General features: G+C 35.3%; 1 pseudogene; it reads left to right on the top strand.

Annotated features, from left to right (window-relative positions):
* The first annotated feature begins 5,698 nt into the window (after nucleotides 1-5,698).
* LOC126007623 (uncharacterized) lies at nucleotides 5,699-5,792 on the top strand (annotated as a pseudogene).
* Nucleotides 5,793-14,104: the final 8,312 nt, after the last annotated feature.

Below are 14,104 nucleotides of genomic sequence, written 5' to 3'. Positions count from 1 at the left end.
ACAAACATTTATCCATTGTGTTATCTACATACAACTATGCAGATGTATGTCTATTTTACTTCAATAAATGTCTAACCTTCCCTTCTCCCGTGCTGCGTGCTTATAGAGCATCTGCAACTGTGTTTTAAAGCATCCAGGGAAACAACTTTTAGACTGCTTCTACCTCTGACCCACCCTTCACCCAGAGAAAGGAAGATGGACTGTGCAGTTGAACCTTCCTGAAGCAGGAATACCGAGAGATAACTAGGAGCACTCATGCACTGAAAATCGGATATGAACGTGCTATGCAGTGTAGCAGAAAAAATGAACCCATGAGAGTTGCCAGTACAGTGAAACTTACTTACTACATCCCTTTAAAGATCAGCCTAATGCTCACACATGTTCAATGCGTTCTTTCCTTAGCCCTAGGAGAAATATTATAAAGGTGTTTCACTTTAGTAAGGTTCATGAGTTTATGGCTGTCAGAATGCCCTTGAGAATAAACTCTAGGGACTTAGAGAAAGGAAAAGAAAAGCTACTTTAAACAGATTTTATCTATATTTCCTCTTCATAATACTACAACCAAAGTATATGAATTAGTTAAATGTTCTAAATCAAGTAAATGCCAAAGGAAATGGCATTTTCTTTCCGTGATTAGCTTTAGTTAACTAAAAATAAAGTCAAATCAGATAATTAGGCAAATTCTTAAAATATAGATGTATACTTCAAAATTGTATAAAATTACATTGATCAGTGTTTGAGTAACACAAGGGACATATGAATGTAAAGATTAAACAACAACAAAGCATATTTTCTTGTTCTAAACTTTGTATATACACGTTTATAAACTTGGATTTCAAAGGTCTCATGTTTGACTCACTAATTGTCATTCATAATCAGTTCCCAGTTTAGATGGTATTTTCTTTAACAAGCCTTCTCTGAGCCTTGTCTAGAAGAAGTTCAACAGCTTCCCCCATTAGAACTTGCCTTATCACATTTACTTGGGTATTTAAGTATTCATTTATCACTGCATAATAAATTTTATGACAGCAGGGACCACATGCACCTCATTTTTAGACTCTACAGTTGAACACATTTTCTGAAAGAGAATATAGATTCTTAATAACGTTGTTAATATAGTTTTGGTTTAATTTAGAATTTAACCTATATTTTGATATAAAAGTTGTATTCGGTAAAACTTTGATAGGTGTGATACCTAATTTTTATGTTCAGACCAAGGGTTTTAGTGAATCAGAGATGGAAATAGTTTTGTTGTTGACTCAAGGTTCATTTAAGCAGAATTCAAAGGAAATATTAGATTAACAATTATTACTCAAAAATACATTTAAGAGATGAAGTTTCTCATGTGGACTTCAAAGAAAGTTATTCACTTCATTAAACCTTTGCTTTTGGTTATAAATTAAAAGTTACATGATTGAGAGGCATTTCATTGTTCAAGAATCAAGTGCTTCATTGAAACGGACAAGAGTTTGCTTTGTGGTTTTCAAGTCACATGATTTTGGAGATCAAGTGCTTATGTGAAAACCACAGATGAACAAGCATATAGATGAAATATGGAAAGACTTAGGTTTTACACACATACTCAGTTTTATCTATTTATATGGATGGCTGTATGGCTCTGAGTATATGTTTATTGAGAGACAGGTATGAGAAGAAAGAGAAAGCAACATAGGAAAATAAGAAAATGAAAATACTGATATACATTGAGAAAGAATAATTGAATATTGATAGTTAAATTTGTGTATTACTGGCATAAATCTATCCATCAAACTAAAACAATTTGATTAATATAAATAAATAAAATAACATAAATAGCATATACATATAATCTATATAATAAAAACATAAAAAAGTAAAGCCAATTCAAAATATCTGCATGCAAGTGAATATATTTATGTAGGATTTTTGGTATTCTCTTGAGGTGAACAAGTAGCTATAATCTTTGATAAAATTTCTTTTATTCAAATGAATACTAATGTTATTTTTTGTTTATTTCTATTGTATTTTTTTATTTAAACACCTTGATTATATACATGATTGTGTTGTTTGGGTTTCAGTCATGTAAAGAACACCACCCATCATCAGTGCAACATTTCCATTACCAATGTCCCAATCTCCCTCCTCCCCACCCAACCCCTGCCTATACTCTAGACAGACTTTATATTTCCTTCATACATTCTCATTATTAGGATAGTTCAAAATGTAGTTATTTCTCTAACTAAACTCATCCCTGTTTGTGCTGAGCTTCATGAGGTGAGCTGTAACTTCCAGCCCTTCTCTCTTGTGTCTGAAAATTATTATTGCAAGAATGTCTTTCATTTTTCTTAAAACCCATAGATGAGTGAGACCATTCTGCGTTTTTCTCTCTCTGACTTATTTCACTCAGCATAATAGATTCCATGTACATCCATGTATAGGAAAATTTTATGACTTCATCTCTCTGACAGCTGCATAATATTCCATTGTGTATATGTTCCACAGTTTCTTTAGCCATTCATCTGTTGAAGGGCATTTTGGTTGTTTCCAGAGTCTTGCTATGGTAAATAGTGCTGCAATGAATATAAGTGTAAGGACGGGATTTTTGTGTTGTATTTTTGTGTTCCTAGGGTATATTCCTAAAAGTGGTATAGCTGGATGATATGGGAGCTCGATTTCCAGTTTTTGGAAGAGTCTCCATATCGCTTTCCATAAAGGTTGAACTAGGTGGCAATCCCACCAGCAGTGGATAAGAGTTCCTTTCTCTCCACATCCCCGCCAACACTGCATGTTCTCATTCTTTGTGATGTGTGCCATTTCTGTGGTGTGAGGTGGTACCTTTTTGTTTTGATTTGCATCTCCCTGATGATTAGTGATGTGGAGCATTTTTCATGTCTTTTGGCCATTTGGATTTCTTCTTTGTCAAAGTGTCTGTCCATTTCTTCTCCCCAGCTAACATCATATACGAAGGTAAAATCCAAATAGATTAAAGACCTCGATATCAGACCCGAAACCATAAGATATATAGAACAACACGTAGGCAAAACACTCCAGGACATTGAGACTACAGGCATCTTCAAGGAGGAAACTGCACTCTCCAAGCAAGTGAAAGCAGAAATTAACAGATGGGAATATATTAAGCTGAGAAACTATTATATATATATAAATATATAATATATATTATATTATAATAAATATATATATAAATATATATTTTATAAATATATTGGGAGAAACTATTCACCCAATACCCATCAGATAAGGGGCTAATCTCCAAAATATACAAGGCACTGACAGAACTTTACAAGAAAAAAACATCTAATCCCATACTAAAGTAATTTTTAATTCGATGGTGACCAAACTTTGGTCACACATTGTAGCAAGATCAAGTAGAATAAAATAATTTAGAAATTTTAGTGTAATTGGTTAAAGTGTGTCAAATATATCTTTACTGCTCAATCACAATTATACAGAATAATTTCAGAACAAAAAACATAAGGCAACAAAATTACAGGATAATAGGTAGGGATTTTGAAAGAACATCAATGATGCTGGAATGAGAGAAGGCACACAGCTGTACTGAGCATGAGGGAAGAATTCAGGGACTAAAGGTAGAATATACATTTTTTTTGAAAGTCAAGTCTTAGTATGTTCAGTTGAGTTCAGAACCAACTTTTTTTATTCTATAAAAAGCTTCTTGAGCATTTGGAGAGGTACGAAGAAGGAAAGAAAGAGAAGAGCTCACGACAAGCTATAAATCTTGATGCTTAAATTGAGTTGGGGGAGTTGAAATAGTACAATGCAGTACTTGTTAAAAAAAAGTGACAAATGGTGTTTCCATTTGTGAAAGTAATTTACAATTGGTCATTAATAAAGGGCTTGAGATAACATGGGTCTCTTGTGGAAGTTTTAACGTTTCTGTCATCAGATGTAGCCTATTTCATTTGATTCCTTTTAACAGCTTAGAGTTGATTTTATTCAAATATGTATGGGGTCTCAAATGGAAAACATTTTGGTAATTTGCATGGCTATTTTCAAGACTGCAAAATCTAATTGTCACAGACAATAGAACCAGACTGTCAGCCGAGAAAATAAGGGACAAAAATGACGGATGTAAATCAGCCTTTGTGAAGTTAGGATTCTCCCAAGATAGTTCAAATCAGCACAATGTCCTTGCTCACAAAGTTGATGCTTGTGGAAGCAGCAGATTACATTCCCAGAGAAACTGCAAGTCCTGCCTCTGGCCATGTCACCGCACCCTAAGGAGCAATCTTCTACAGTGAGGAAATAAACCTTTTCATCTTGATGAAAGAAGGGTCTCAACTTCTTTTAGTAGTTGGGACTGAGTTTAAACTTCTTTTCCTTTAAGCGTCTTTGGGGTGACTGTTAGCATCTTTGCTCTATTGGTACCACGAAGATCCATGGGGTACTATAATTATTATAATTGCGGCCATAACTGTCTTGTTTGGGGGCCATCTGCTCTTCTCACTTGAATAATATAGTTTGTCATTGGGTGCACATAAATCACAGACAAGATCATTTTTTTCTCTTCCTGACTTGACAAACACCAAACACATTTAGAATTCAGTCTTGTAATTAAGCAAGACTGGGTCTCCATAGTCAGGGCTGATATAAAATGATTTGCAGCCTGAGGGAAGGACAATTTGTGTTGACCTTGAATGACAGGCATTATAACCTCTGTGGGAATTTCTGTCCCTGTGCTGTCTCCATATAAGACCCTAAATCATATCCCAGTTTACATGGTTAGTAGGACACTGGGTACTAAATTTGGAGTGAAAATTCCTAAGGCTCATCTTCATTTATAAAATGTCCTGACACTGTGTGTAAGTGCTATGCTATCTATTCCAAAGATGAACCTATTAGTGATATAGGTACATAAACATAATAATTTTTGTTTGTTTTGTGTGTGTTTGTGTATGTATAGATATGCAGTTGTACGTGTACCTTCTGTGTAATAGCCTATATTTATAGTAGTGACAATTTTTTTGGCCTATCAAATAATGTAGAACTCTTGTGCTAACTAATCTTGGCTCAGACTTTCATATGAAGATGCAGTTGCTAGTATCAGTACTGAAAACATGATTTGACATTTGACTTGTTACCTAAATACAGTCTTCTCATTTGGCTAACTCTTACAAATTGTTCAGTACTATCCCCATTTTTATATATATCAACCCCTCAGTCCTGGATGGATAGCATTTCAGTTCTGTGTGCTACTCGCTCATGAAAACTCAGCATTGTTAAAAAGCCATTTCGACTCAAAACTCAATTTACCTGAGGGCCGCAGGAGGCAAAGTCGGGGTGATCCTTGAGTGCAAAGTCAGTAGTGAGCTTTGAACATTGGGGGTGTGTGACCCAAACAACTAAAACAAAACAAAACAAAAAAGATTCCTCTAGGACAGAGCCACAAAATGTTGTACGGAGGGCCATTTGCAGCCAGCGGGCCGCGAGTTTGAGACCCCTGCTTAGATGGTGTTCTAAAAATTTGTTTTGAACTTAACTCAACTTGATTTTGTTGGAATGCACTTTCATATGTGCTATCCTTAAACTGAGATTTATTGTAACTCACTGAACTCTGAAGATTCTGGAAGTGCTCTGGGAGTGCGTGCCTGAGACGTTGAGGATAAAAATTTCTGGCTTTTCTTTCACCATTTTAACCAAATCAGCTCCTCAATGTTCTGTATAGGACACACTGGGCTTAGTGCTTGCTTCAGCAGCACTTATACTAAAATTGGAATTATTAGCATGGCTCCTGTGTAAAGATGACACAAATTTATGAAATGTTCCATATTTTTGGACTGTTTTAAGGAAGAAAACCAAATAGTAACACTGAATACTATAGAAATGCAGTTTGTTCAGTAATACTTGAGTTGTTGCAATATTTGATTATCTATTGATTGTACATAAGATTCTTAAATATAATAGATGATTTTTGCTGTAATAGTCTATAGTGTGCTTTTTTTTAACCTCTAGTCATGGGATTTATGTACTAGACTTTAATATTCTTAGGCCTGGTCATGTGTCTAAGATTTTTAAAAAAGAAACTGGTTTACTTGACAAAGCGAATGAATTTTGAGCGATTGCTAATGATCTTAAAGTTTTTTTTGTGGGTGTGAAGAAATAAATGAGAATTTGAATTGTCCCTCTTATTATAGAATTAAAATTAATTCTACTTAATTTGTTAAGTCATGTTCCTGCCCTAATTTTATATTTTGCACCAAAACACTGTGATGGTTGAAAAAAAACATTGGGCTTACATAGGATTTACATTGACCAGTAAAAATATATCTTATTTCTCTTTCTCTCTCTCTTTCTTTCTTTCTTTCTTTCTTTCTTTCTTTCTTTCTTTCTTTCTTTCTTTCTTTCTATCTTTCTTCTTTCTTTCTTTCTTTCTTTCTTTCTTTCTTTCTTTCTTTCTTTCTTTCTTCCTTCCTTCCTTCCTTCCTTCCTTCCTTCCTTCCTTCCTTCCTTCCTTCCTTCCTTCCTTCCTTCCTTCCTTCCTTCCTTCCTTCCTCTCTCTCTCTCTCTCTCTCTCTCTCTCTTTCTTTCTTTCTTTCTTTCTTTCTTTCTCCTTCTTTCTTTCTTTCTTCTTTCTTTCTTTCTTTCTTTCTTTCTTTCTTTTCTTTCTTTCTTTCTTTCTTCTCTTCTTCTCCTCTCCCTCTTTCTTTCTTTCTTTCTTCTTCCTTCCTTTTTTCCTACATTCCTTATTTCCTTCCTTCCTTCCTTCCTTCCTTCCTTCCTTTCCTTCCTCCTTTCCTTCCTTCCTCTTCCTCTTATTTCCTTCCTTCCTTCCTTCCTTCCTTCCTTCCTTCCTTCCTTATTTCCTTCCTTCCTTCCTTATTTCCTTCCTTCCTTCCTTCCTTCCTTCCTTCCTTCCTTATTTCCTTCCTTCCTTCCTTCCTTCCTTCCTTATTTCCTTCCTTCCTTCCTTCCTTATTTCCTTCCTTCCTTCCTTCCTTCCTTCCTTCCTTCCTTCCTTCCTTCCTTCCTTCCTTCCTTCCTTCCTTCCTTCCTTCCTTCCTTCCTTCCTTATTTTTTTCTTTTCTTGCCATATCCATCAGTGCTCAAAGTTTACACCTAGTTTTGTTTTCAGGGGTGTTTCCTGGTGGGACTCAGGAAACCATACATTGTCTTGTGATGGGACCAGGATTGGCCACATACAAGCGAACACTGTAACCCTTATACTATATTTCTGACCCAGTATATTCTTTTTAAAAACAAAGTTCAAGAACCACAGTCCAAAGAAAGGTATTAAATTATTAGAATTTTAAAAATATGTTAGACTGCATTAAGAAAAGAAAAGTGGAACTTATCTACCAATCTTTTCCAGTCCATTCTTAGCACAAGTTAATAAGTAACCATCCTCATGTGACCATTACTTGGAATTTTGGGGATTGTTTATAGATGCAATACAAAAAAATAAGCAAAACATATTTTATTATAGTTTACATAACATATTTACAGTAATGTCAGTGCTTATGGTTTTGTATATTAGGGGCTTTGGGGCAACACCTATTGTGCCCATAGGCTTTTTATGCCTCTGTGCTCAGGAATAAACCCTGTGATGCTTAGGGGACCATATGTGATGGGGATATAGTGGGAATGATAAACATTATCTGTAAGGCAAGAGCCTTACTATCTCTCTAGCTCCAATATATATGGATTTGATGTATAGTTCTGACACTGGCACCTTTCTACCACCAAAGTTTCTAAAACCCTCTGCCAATGTCCGTATGTTAGTTTTAGTCCACCTTTTCCTTCCCCCATGCCTATCCTCCAATTCCCTAAACCGAAGTGCTTTCCAATCTCAGTTTTATAATCCAAAGTCAAGGGTCTGTTATCATTTGACATTGCCTATTCCCTTGTTTTGTTGCTCTGTGTACTGTAGATGAGTCAAAAAATAATTTTGTAATCTTGCAGTTTCATAATGTCTCTTTGTATGCTAAAAATGTTTGGTATCCTGTGGGTCCACCTGTGAACTGATCTATAGACCTGGTGTTATTTGGTTATGAAAGAGATCTACTGTATAAACTTGCATCAACATTTTCTGAAAAGCCAGCAATTACATGTTGTAATGCCATGGCATCATATATATATATATATGTAGTCACATGCATACATACTCAATCTTTGGGGGGGAATCTAAGCTAGAGCCAGGAATAAGATAAAGTACTGAGTTTATATTTTATTATTTATTTATTTATTGTTTTATTAAAATTTTTTATGCCACACCTGTGACTTTCAAGGGTTTATTCCTGGCTATGCACTCAGAAATTGCTCTAGGCTCAAGGAATCCATATAGGACACAATGGGGATTGAAACCCAGTTTCATCCTGGATCAGCTGCATCAAATGCCTTCCCGCTGTGCTATCGCTCCGGACCCCTATTTTTTATTTTTTAAGTAGATAACTTATTTATTAATTAATTGGTTTTTGGGCCACACCCACGGCTATGCTCAGGGGTTAATCCTAGCCTCTGTGCTCAAATCACATCCTGGCAAGTTCAGGGGACCATATGATGATGCCAAGAATTGAACTGGGTCCATCTTGGGTTGGCCACGTGCAAGGCAAATGCCTTATGGCTGTGCTATCTCTCCAGCCCCTATAAGTACTAAATTTAAAAAAAATAGATTCCAACTGTGACAGATAATAAATCCTGAGGGGTTCTAATTTAGGTTAGATTTGTAGAGAAGAACTAAGTAGTTCAAATGAGTTGAAAGCTTTAATGGAAGTTTAAAGAAAATAGGAATGGCCACTAGAAAAATGAATGAAGAGGACTATCTCCTACCTTGAACTCTTGAAGTACCTGGTGACTTTAGAAGCTAGTGGTGGTGATGGTAAGTTACTCTTAGTGCTTAGCTTAAGGGCTATTCCCAGTGGTGCTGGGACATTAAGCAGTACTAGGACTCCAATATGAAAACTATGTACTTGGTTCTTGGAACCATCTCCTGACCCTTACATTTCTTTTCGTGGTTGTTGTGATAATGATGATAATGATGATGATGATAATGATGGCTTATGTGTATGGAGTAAGAGATGGCACACACTTGGTTGCACATGTGTAGTCCATTGGAAATCAGATTTCTGATGTGATGCAGCTGATCTTATAGGGCAGCAGAAAGATGCTGCAGAACTAGCATCATGTGGGTGGTGCAGAGATAGAATTCATGACCTAATGCCTGACAGGCTTCTGAGCAATCTCTCCTCAGAGCACGCCATACAAGATCTTTGATTATGTTTACTTTTTTCATGTATCTATTAATACCTAACCATCCTGTGCTAAAATATTCACTAACCCTTTTATTTTTATAAATTTTTACTACACTCTCATTCTGTTTTCTCCCATGTTGGTCACTTTTTTTAGTCATTGTACTGCTTCCTCTTTCTTTTTTCTTTATTCTAATCTTTTCTTTGTTCCTCGTCTTGTATATATATATTTTTTATCATTGTTGTTTTGTTTGTTTTCAACTAGACTTCTATGGTGCTTACCCTCCAGATAGAAAACGCAGGCAGGACAGTGAATAATTATTTGTGAAATAATTCAGAGGGGTCACTATTGTCACACATTTGTGGAATGATAAGAAAACATCTGAGGGAATGTGTGAAGGACATTATTAACTGAAAAGAGATTGGCCACATTCCCAGAAGAGTGTACAATATTCTGGTGGCTTTCCTGGTGTTGCAGTCTGTTAGTTTTAAAATTTTCTCTTTCATCTGTTCCCCCCCCCCCCCCAGTAAACATAAGAAGTAGTGCTGGGTCAGAATAAATGACCTTTGTCCAGTTCTGTTTCCACAAAAGACATGGGGGAAAAGGGTTGCATGTGATGTGCTAATATGATTCTAAGTGCTTTCCAACTGTTCTGTTTAATTCTCTCTGTGGCATGTAATTCCTGAGGGGCTTGTGCCAAATTGATAAGCTCAGTGCTAAAGTGAACTGTCTCATCTAGTCCCCAGGAGTCTCTGACTGAAGTGTCAAAATACAATTGTGCACTAGCAGTATTGCTGTCCTGTAGAAGAAACACTTCAGCCCACTATTGACATCACAAGCAAATTAAAAGACTCACCAAAGTTAATATTCTTGCATTATCACAACATCTCCTATAAATTATTAAAGCCCACACAATTTATTACCCATGTTGGTAGGGGGGAGGGAGTAGGTTGAATCATGAGCTGTGCTACTTAATGATTTATTTTTTTGGTCTTCAATGTGTTGAGGGTTTATAAATCACCCTGCTCTACTCAAACGCTGCACCAAGGAAAAAGCCATTGCTAGTCATGCCCTTCCCTCGCTGATGATCACCTCTGCACAGGTGGAAGCATGCTCATTATTTCAGCATCTATCAGCAGCCTCTGTGTTTCAGACTGCCTGTTCCTTTTCATTACTGTAATGCTTAAGCATGGCATTGAATGGATATGATTTAAAGCTTTAGATGATAGATCTAAGCATTTTCAGAAATAAATATTAACCTCATTATTTAGGCAGGGAAGCTAAACTGACTTGTATTTTGTCTCAAGGCTTCAAAGTAAATCAAGATTTACTTAGAAATATTATGCTCTAAAGTCTGGTCTACCAGCCTCACCACTTAGTCTGTCTTAATTGTATCTTATGGTTTCAAACAAACATTTTACTCCACTTGGAGGTATCATGCTTTAACTATAGCTTTGTCATTGATTTGGGCAGGCTGTTTAAGTTCTCAGTCTGGCTTACAGTGAATGCTGTATTAAATAGTCTCTAAGTCATCTTCCAAGTTTAAAATTCTGATAGTCATAGCTTGCAATTACAGGTCAGATAGGCGTTGATCCTAAGAGCTCTCCGAGTATTTGACTTAGTTTTTTTTTCTACTGTTATCCTAAATTAGCTTAGCTTTTAAAAGATTTTGGGTGGTGTTGCCTTTTATTGTGTTCTCTGGCTAACGTGCAGGAGAAAGATTTTCTGAGGAAATGAGCTATACTTTAAATAGTAAAACATGAGTTAGAACTACTGAGAATCTTTTATAAAAAGTCTAAAACTATTCTCTGGGTTTAGTTTAGATTGAAGACTTTTGGAGACCATTTGGTCTGACATCTTTGCTTGTTTGCATGTAAACTCTTAATGAGGACACTCTAGTGTAAGTATATTCCCATTCTGGGCTGGAGTTTCTGATATACAAACAATGATCACTGCTTCAGGACTAAGTCACTAGTATGTCATGATTTTGTAAAACAGTGTCATGTTGAATCACTGACCTAATGTTATCCATAAAATAAACACTCAAGTGTAAACTAAAAAGCCATGTAAATTACAAGTTGTTTTTAATACAGTTTCTCTTGTAAAGGCAATTTGATACACGTACTTCTTAGGAATTAAAATAATAGACATTAATAATGCATGGACTACACATTTAATTTGCTTTGTAGAAGTAAACAAACATGCCTGCACATTTTACTTGTAGTCTCAACACTTGAGATTACAATTTGAGGATTTTGAAATGAGAAGGTGAGGCCTATACCCAGTAATATTTAGGATTTATTCCTGGCTCTGTGCTCAGGGTCCACTCCTGACAATAGTTGGGGGACTAAAACCCTGCACAGATTGGTCCTGTGCAAGGCAAGAGCTATATACACAATATACTGGCTCTCTAGTCCAATAGTTAGAACTTTTAAAATATGCTATTTTATACTATGTTTGATAAACTCGAGTCTCAAAAGTCATCCTAATGGAATTCTGGCTTTTTTTTTCACTAACATGTAAGCATAACCACTATCTTTTTCTCTTCTTAAAAAATGGAGACACTTATCCTTAATTATTTACTTGGGTGACATATGACTAAAACGCCGTTCATGTACTTGGGAAAGGTTTTATGTTGTTGTTGTTAATTATTAAAACTATATAAAGGAAAATTAATATTTCTATTTTAATTATTATGTATTAACAATTAATGAATTTCTCATTCCAAATCTAAATAAAAAAGTAGAATTCAACTTATCAACCAAAGTTGCCGTTATTCAGATAACATTTATGTATGACTTTAGAGATTAAGAGTTTTGGGTCACCATAAAACTGACTTTTACCTTCTACTCTCCAGAAAACTGTTGATGTTAGAGAAATCTTAGAAGACACCACAGCCAAGACTGAGAGTTTTGGCCATGTTAGTTGTTTAAATTCAGAAAGCACTTATTTGACTTCAAATATGCACTAGGGCTTTTGGTCATCACAGTGCTATGGAATGAATGTACTAAGTATTTACAACACAGAGAAACATCTCCCTTCACCGGTATTGTCTAATGTTGTGATCTGGGGTATACTTTGGAAATTAAGCTCAGATTGAGGTTGCCTAAGACATTAAGCTTATTTCAGAAGTTGTAAGATAATGCCCTATTGCAGAACAAAAACTTAAGTGGACTAAGCTAAAATGTAAGGTCTACTGTGTTGATTAGCTAGAATCATTGAACCTTATGCTACTTTATATGTATACAATGAAATCTATAAAACAGCCTCTTAGGAGGGAGGCATTTAGAGAGATCTTTAAAACATTGTTATTGTCTACTATGAATGAACATGAAAGGCTGATTGGCATAAATAGCCATTCATTCTGTCAACAACATTAATTGAAAACTCAGGGGTGCATAAAGCCCCATTCTGGTTTATTGAGTGAGCTACAAGAATACCTTTACATCTGCATGAAAATATTTTACCACTGTGAAAACCGACTACCACTGATGAGTGAGCTAATTGATGCGAAGAGGCTGTCAGGAACTAACACATATACTTTGGCTTAACTTTTCATATACTAGTTGCCATAACTTTTTGCAAGTCCTTTAAATAAATGCATTATGGCAAGTGTATGTTCTAAAATATGTTCTGGTGTTCTTGGAAAAATATCTCCATTTCACTAAAAGCCTTAATAATAATTTTTGGCAGATGTTTGTATGTTTTCTATTGACTGATATGTCTTTGCATATAAAAACTACAATTTTTAAATAGCATCATTATATATGCAGGATGAAAAATTTATTAATTTTTGTAAGATATTTACATTTTTTTATTTTTTACTATATCCTTTTTTCCTCTACCTCTCTTAACCTATCTTATTGTGTACAAGGGATGCCATTTAATCATTTTGGAGAACCTCACAAAGCAAGAGTTTGAATCTTTTTTTCCTAGACTTTCAAATAAATTTATATGAGTTTTGGATTGATAAATTCTCACTTTGTTGAGCCTTTTGTACCCCAAACTACTTACTGGTGGAATGGTCTGGGACACAGGCTGGCAGAGTTTTGGGAGTAAAGGGCATGGGAATATGCAGAATTTATAAGAACAGAAAGCTCAAAGTGACAACTTATCTCTGAATAACAACTTTAAAGGCATGGGGGGACTTGGTAAGTAAATCGTCCAGTTTTTTTTTTTTTTAATCTCTTGATTTTACTAATACTGGTTATATTCACACTAGGGCTTCACAGTTCCCCCAAGAGAACTGAGCTACAGTTGCCAAAATAGAAATTGCTTTGAAAATGTACATTTGGATTGGTTTATCACAATCCCTCCCCTAGTCCTCATTTCCTGTTAAGTATTTCTTGGATTGGCTCTGAAATAATTATTGCACTTGAATCTATGTTTTATACTTCTGGGAAAGTCCAATCAAAGTATTTACATTTCTCATGCATAAAATAAAACAAAAGCACCTTTCTATCTGTGTGTTTTTGTGAGAATCAAATTGACTAAGAGATATACAAATGCTAATACTTGGGAAACACTAAATAAAACCATATATCTTCCTAACTATTGCTTGTTTCTATTGCTTTTTGTATCTCATGTTATAATTCAGGCATGTTGAAATATTCGAGCTAAAAAGAAAATATCTGAAGGTAGCAATGTAAGGTAGAAAGTCACTGATAAAAGGTAAGGAATTAACATTGTAGGATGAAGATAACTTCTTTTCACCGACTACTATAATACCACCCAATACCTCCATAACCTTCTCCCCAAAATGGACAGATGTCAAAGGACAGAATCAAAAAAGAGAAAAACTTGGCTTTTCTCTATTGTCATTTAATTTTAGGGGATGAATAGTTTTCCATCTTTTCTGTTGGAAGGTGCATTTGTGGCACTATAATGCAGAGAACAGAGA

This window comes from Suncus etruscus, chromosome 4, assembly GCF_024139225.1.
Source record: "Suncus etruscus isolate mSunEtr1 chromosome 4, mSunEtr1.pri.cur, whole genome shotgun sequence".
Classification (NCBI taxonomy): Eukaryota; Metazoa; Chordata; class Mammalia; order Eulipotyphla; family Soricidae; genus Suncus; species Suncus etruscus.
Note: the sequence above shows the minus strand (reverse complement) of the source record. Positions and strands in the feature narration are given on the sequence as shown.